At 39.5% G+C, this 6,856-nt stretch overlaps 1 pseudogene; it reads right to left on the bottom strand.

The window, feature by feature from the left end:
- Window positions 1–5,301: 5,301 nt before the first annotated feature.
- On the bottom strand, window positions 5,302–6,346 carry LOC100945201 (annotated as a pseudogene).
- Between the last annotated feature and the right edge of the window lie 510 nt (window positions 6,347–6,856).

Genomic DNA, 6,856 nt, shown 5'->3' with positions numbered 1-6,856 from the left:
AACCTTCCACCTTTCTCTGAAATATAGCATAGTTTTCTTTCTTTCACAAATGATTAGCACAGAACCCACGTGCTCTGCTCGTACAGAGGAATTACTGTGTCAGTGCCATAACTTTCTAGACTGCTCATGTCTTCATCAGCCTGACCTTCTGCATTTCTGTCCTTTTTGTTTCTGGCAGAGGTTTCTTAGCATCCAAACCCAAGTCACAAATGGGCTTTTTGTCTTTCTCTTTCCCTTCATCCCCCAAGGGATGGTAGAGCAGTTGGAAACATATTTTCTCCAGAATATCCTTTTTCTACATTTGGAAAAATGTTTTATTTTTCCTCCACCCAGAATAGATAGTGCTGGAGACCCCAAAGCAAACAGAATAGGTTTCCATACTCACCTTGTCCAAACTCTTTGTTTTTTAAGTGAGCAAATGAGGCCACAAGAAGTGAGATTATTGGACAATATTATTACTGTGAACTAGAACAAAACCCCAGTGTGTTATAATTTCTGCTTGATTAATTTGCTAACATTCTTCTTCAATCTTAATAATAGTATTATCAATAGGTAAGCCAAAGATGCTATCTATATAACTAATTACTTAACTACCTACCTTTCTATATATTTATCAATATTTAAGAAGAAATTGGCTCACATTATTATGGAGGCTAAGAAGTCCCCAAATCTGCAGTTGGCAAGCTGCAGACTGGGGCGAGAGCAAAGGGTGTAAGTTTGAGTCCAAGTCTCAATGCACAAGAAGACTGATATCCTAGTTCAAAGACAGGCAGAAAAAGAATTCTTTCTTACTGAGCTTTTAATTTTATTCAGGCCTTCAAATGATTAGATGAGAGCCACCACCTTGGGAAGGGCAACTTGCTTTACTCAGTCTGCAGATTCAAATGTTAATCTCGTACCAAAAAATGCCCTCATAGACATATGAAGGGTGATGTTTAATCAAATATCTGGACCTTTCACGGTCCAGCCAAGTTAACATCTACAATTAGCCATCACAGTGTTTCACATCTGAAGTATCATTAATGTACTTGGCTAAATAATGAGCTTACACTTCACCCTTCAGGAAGAAGGGATCCAGGCTCTGACATTACTTTTTCTTTATTTCTGTCTTTGTGAGTAAAAAAGAGTGGCACCAGGATTTGTTCCCCTACTTCAGAATTATGCTATGATCCTTAGCGCTGGCAAAGTAAGTTCTCCTTTAAATAAAAAAATTATTTTGCTTATCTCTCAGTTACAAGGATAAGTGAGTTCGGTTGGGTCACATCTTTTAATTTGGGGGGCCATAAGAGAAAACTGTCACTCAGATATACTTTTTGACATTGAGACCAGGACTATGATTTGTCGTCAATAACAGCTTAACTATGAATATTGATGTCAATATTATTTTTCTGAAAGAGCTCAATGTTCTTCCATGTCCATGGTGAAATGGACAGTTGATATTTTATTCTGTTACTTTATAGTCATCATATAATTCATAGTTAATTACATCACTCAATTCCACTAGAAAATATCCAACCAATGGCACCCCTCTATTCCTGTGTCTGTCCCCAGCAACAGAAGCCCTGCATGACAAAAGCGTAAAAACCTACTCATTTGTCATTTGGCCTCATATAACATATATCAGCACCGTAAGATGTAAGCACTCCAATTTGTACCAATAATCAACACATTGAATCCCATCATGGCATAAATGTATTTATGATCTATGTACAAATGACTTAATAAAAAAATAAAATAAAATAAAAAAGAGCTAAATAAATGAAAATATATATATATATCAGCACCTAGAACTAGCTAAGCAAATCCAACTGAATTTGAGGAAGATTTCTTCTTTTTCAATTTACACTGATGTTGCTTTAGGTCAGAATCTCATCACATCTCACCAATTTGTTATGATGACCTCCTCCTCCTTACTACGTCTACATATTTCCTCTCTTCCACCTGTCCCATCTAATTCTGCTTTACTCCTAAAATCCAACTATTATCAAGTATAAATAAATTACCTAGAACCCCAAGGTTGGAAGGCTCATTGAAGGTACTGTGCTTGCAAACACCTGCCCAGAGTGCCTCAGCACGGGTTTGGAATTGAGGCTGGGATCCTTCTCTAAAGACTAAAGTAGTCAGCTGAGGAGTTTGGATCAATAGCTGACCTTTTCTGTTTGTGTGGCTCTATCTAACCATTTTCCACTTAAACTTCATGGAATATTGAGGCTCATTTGCAGTTGTGGGATGATGAGTTTCTATCTCTGGCTGGGAACAAAAACCTCCTTAATCCCATCTTCTTCACTGTATGCAACCTGGTAATTTTGAGGGAATTTCAAATTAGCCTCAGGGGGGAGATTTTTCGACTCCTTCCAGACAAAAAGACACCTGTGTTTTTATGCTATTACATAAACAATGAAAAGAACCGGGACTATGTTTGTGTTCTGAGTTTGTGGAGCCGCTTTTACTGATCAAATAAATGAATAAACAAGACCGAGTTGGTAATAGGCATAAATCCCAAGCCATTGTCTGTTAATGCCACCGCTTTCCAAGTGTTATATAATAGCACTCTGAATCATGCCTTTGCTCAAGGAGAGATAGTTAACACAGATTAAACAAAACCCTTATAGATAAGCTAAAACAATCGGCACATGCCATGAGATTAAAAACATTGTCAGGTAAAAAGAAAATTGGACTGGGCTCAGGTCACCTGGCCTCTATACCTTGTAGGCAGCTTTGCCATATGACAGGTCTGGGCAAGTTCCTTCACTCTCAGATTCTCTACTCTCTTCTCTGAAGACTGATGAGGGCAGACTAAATGATCTTTCCCTTTCAAGGCTTAAGAATCTTTTATCCCTGCAATAGGATGTTTTGTCAAAGAGCTTCTTCCATCTTGGCTCTACGACTATCTCTTTATAGGCTACTATGTTCTGGCAAGCGAGAAACTGAAAAGATAGGATTAGAGGCAATAAACCAAAATGATTTATGGGCTTTAAAAAGTAGTGTTGCTCAGACTCTTTTATTCACAAGGCAGAATCTAGTGATGACCTCAGCATTTCCTTTATTTTATTTTATTATTATTTTTTTTGAGACAGAGCTTCAAGCTGTCCCCCTGGGTGGAGTGTCGTGGCATCATAGCTCACAGCAACCTCCAACTCCTGGGCTCAAGCGAGTCTCCTGCCTCCGCCTCCCAAGTAGCTGGGACCACAGGCACCCGCCACAACACCCGGCTATTTTTTTTTTTTTGGTTGCAGCGGTCATTGTTGTTTGGTGGGCCTGGGCTGGATACTGACCTGCCACCTTAGGTGTATGTGGCTGGCGCCTTAGCCACTTGAGCCACAGGTGCTGAGCCAGCATTTCCTATATAAAGGGAATATTTCTTGGTGTTTGTAAGTTGATTGGAACACTTAGCTTAAAATTGAATCTTGGCAAAATAGTTTTAAGCAGTTTTACAAAAAAGTGAAAGTGTGCCTTTTGGTAAAAAAAAAAAAAAAAAAAACCCACATGGAGAAAATATACAGGAAAACAACAGTGGACCAGATACACATCTTCACAAATCATTTAAAGGATTCAGAGCCTGAAACTTGAGGCTGAAAGAACATGGAGGATCGGTTGTAAGGACATGAGGGTCTACAGAATTTTGATTCCAGAATTTTGGTTCTGCAGAGAAATTATCTTTCTGGGTTTGCATCTCAGTTCTGCTAGTTCACAGTTATGCAATTGTCAAGAAGATGAACTGAGGTGGTACTCTCTGGATTAGATGTTAAGGTTTGAGTTATACACAAGAGAATAAAAAAGCCATGTACTGTTACCATTTGCCTAAATCCCAGTTCCTCCAAAGGACGGTGTGAGGGTTATAGCCAAAATAAAAACACCATCCCACATTACAACCAGAATCTGGTCCACTAGAGTAGAAAAGAACCATAAGCCCTGGCAGAAATGGGCTCCCAAGACCCTATGAAATCAGATTCCAGCCTAGGACAGGAGGGGACTAAACATATGGCGTTCTTCAGAGACTGGGAATCAGTATGGGATCTAAAGGCTCTGTCCCATTTTGATGAGGGCATAACATTTATGGGGTTTGGAAATTTCTTATATGAATTTCATAAGCTCACATAGGCAATGTGTCATCTTAAAAGGAATCCCCTTAACTTCCAATTACAGAATTATGGTAGACAAGATTATTTGAAAACACTTTCAAATAAAAAATCCTATGGCAATGGATAAAATATAACTTTCATTTTAAATGTACCACCTAGCTCACAATAATATAAAATACATTTTCAGGAATTAAAAACAAAGCAAGACTAAAGCCAAGTCAGGCACATAGGAATGGCCCAATTTCTCTAGGGATTAGTAGGGAGGTCAGCAGTTTGTGGTATCCAGTCAGGGATGGGAGTGAAAATCTTGCCTCTATGCCCCACTGCAAGTTAGGACAGGGATGCTTTACCTGGATTCAGAATACATGAAGGTATTCAAAATATAAAGTTAATGTGACAATTGGGAGGCTGAGAGGGAAGGATCACTTAAGCTCAGAAGCTCGGGAGTAGCTTGAGCAAGAGTAAGACCCCATTTCCACTAAAATAGAAAAAATTAGCTGGGCATTGTGGCAGGTGCCTATAGCCCAGGCTACTTGGGAAGCTGAGGCATAAAGATCTCTTGAACTCAAGAGTTTGAGGTTGCTGCGAGCTATGATGACACCACAACCCTCAACCTCAAGGCAACAGAGTGAGACTCTGTTTCAAAAAGAAAAAAGAGAAGCAAAGGTTTATATTATTATGCCACTGTTTTCTAAATTCTCTATTATAGTTCTTTATTCAGGTTCTCACCTGAACCTAAGTATCATAGTTTAGCTAATTAAGCAGTAAAATAGACATTGCTAAAGAATGAATCAATAAATTCATTACTAAATATTTATTTTAGAAGTCAAATGTAATAAAACTGAATTTCAAAATAATTTTCAATACTGATTGCAAGTGACACATCTTAGAAATCAGAACCCAGAAAAGTTGAAAGCAAAATGGTAAAAAATGTGTCCTGCAAAAAGTTAGTGAAAATAGATTCTTATCAACAAAGTAGGCTTTAAATCAGGAGTTACTACTGGAGACAAAGAGGGAGAGTTCATAATTATAAAGAGATCACTCACATGGGATAATTTAATATTTCCAAAGTTTTAGCACCCAGATATTTTTTTCCTCTCTGATCAGGTCTTTATTCAAAATAAGCTGTCCAAAATGATCTGATGTTTATGGAATAAACATTTAAGAGTTTATGCAGAAGGCTTCTTCTGTGGTCAACTTCTTTTCTGCTGGCTTCTTTTCAGCTGGTGAAGAATGGGATTGGGGCCCATGGGTTGAGTTTCAACATGATTCTCAGGTTTTTCAGTGGTATTTTCTTCAGGACTCTGCGATGAATCTTTTTGGTACTCGAAGAGCTCTTTGGGTCACTGGGGTTTTCAAGATTCTGCTAAGGTCTGTGCTCATCATCTTGTGTGTGCAGAGTTTGTAGTTGCTCTCGAGAGATGCAGCTTTCTGTGAAGTGTCGTACAATTCTTCTAACTTCCGGAAAGCACTTGCAGTCCAGATGCAAACGCCTCACGTGTCCATCAGGAGCAAGTTTCAAAATGTTCAGCTTGCTGACATTAAGCAAGGTAATTCCAGGGTTGTTCCTGAAAGCCTTGACGACCACTGTCTTCATTACAAACGGCGCAGGTCCCCTGCACTGGATTCAACAATGATTTCTCATTTTGCCCTTGCCAGCCCTCATTTGGTGAGAGGCATAGACCTTTTTGATGTCATTCCAGGTCCTAAGTTTCTTAAGAAGTAAAACAGCCTCCTTGGTCTTCTTGTAGACTTCAACTTTATCTTCAGCCACCAACAGAAGTTCAGGAACTTCCTCAATTCGATGACCTTTAGGCATGACCAGTGCTGGTAAGGCTGATGCAGCCAGGGCAAAGCAGATGGCGTATCATTTTGGGTTCTGTCCACTTTATGGTGCCAGCGACGCCAAGTTTTGGTTGGTGCAAACATAGTCTCCACAACACATATTTACAAAAGCACCCTTGCCAGAATGGTGATTCCTGCCTCCTCAAACTCTGGGAACCTAGCCACAGACCTGCCAGTACCCCAGGACTCAGCACTGGTCCATTGGCCTACTAATTCACTGACATCGTGTGGCTGTCTATTGTTTTTATGAAAAGTTGATGTGAACAAAATTCACAACATCTGGATGAATGGGAGCCTTGAAGACAGTAGGCAAAGTGACATTTTTTGCCAGATGCCTTCCCCTTTTCAGAGTACACTGGTATCAGTGGTCAAGCACAAGCCATGGTGGGAACAGGAGAAGGCCATACTCCTCTCAACCTGGTGGCTCCTACAGGAAAAGCTAGCACCCAGAATTGTATGGACCTACTGATACAGCCTCAAAGTCGATCCCCAAACCAGCAGAACTAAGGGAGAAATTAGACAAATACACAATCATAGCTGGCAATTTTAATCATTCTTTAACAAGTCAAAAAAGACAACATTAAGGATTTAGAAGATCTGAATGTTACAATTTAGGGACCTGAGCAATTGACATGTACTTCATAATACAGAAGCAACACCCATCACCTTTGCCATATCCTATTGGTCAGGTGCAAGTCACAGGTGCCACATGAGCTCAAAAAGAGGGGAGCAGACAAAGTTGTGAATTTTGAGGGCTTACCTGTGCCATACTTGGACATTTGGTAGCTGTTTATAGATTGGTTGTTATATATCGGGTACTGTGCTCAAGTTAGGACTATGAGATAAATAAGCTGCAGTTGTCTGCTCTGAAGGAACTCTTAGTCTAGGGGGAAATAAAGACTTGTAAACATTTAATAAACAATACATAT

The sequence above is a fragment of the Otolemur garnettii genome, unplaced genomic scaffold (genome assembly GCF_000181295.1).
Source record: "Otolemur garnettii isolate 467f Iridium unplaced genomic scaffold, OtoGar3 scaffold00004, whole genome shotgun sequence".
NCBI lineage: Eukaryota > Metazoa > Chordata > Mammalia > Primates > Galagidae > Otolemur > Otolemur garnettii.
This window is presented reverse-complemented; position numbering and strand designations above follow the sequence as displayed.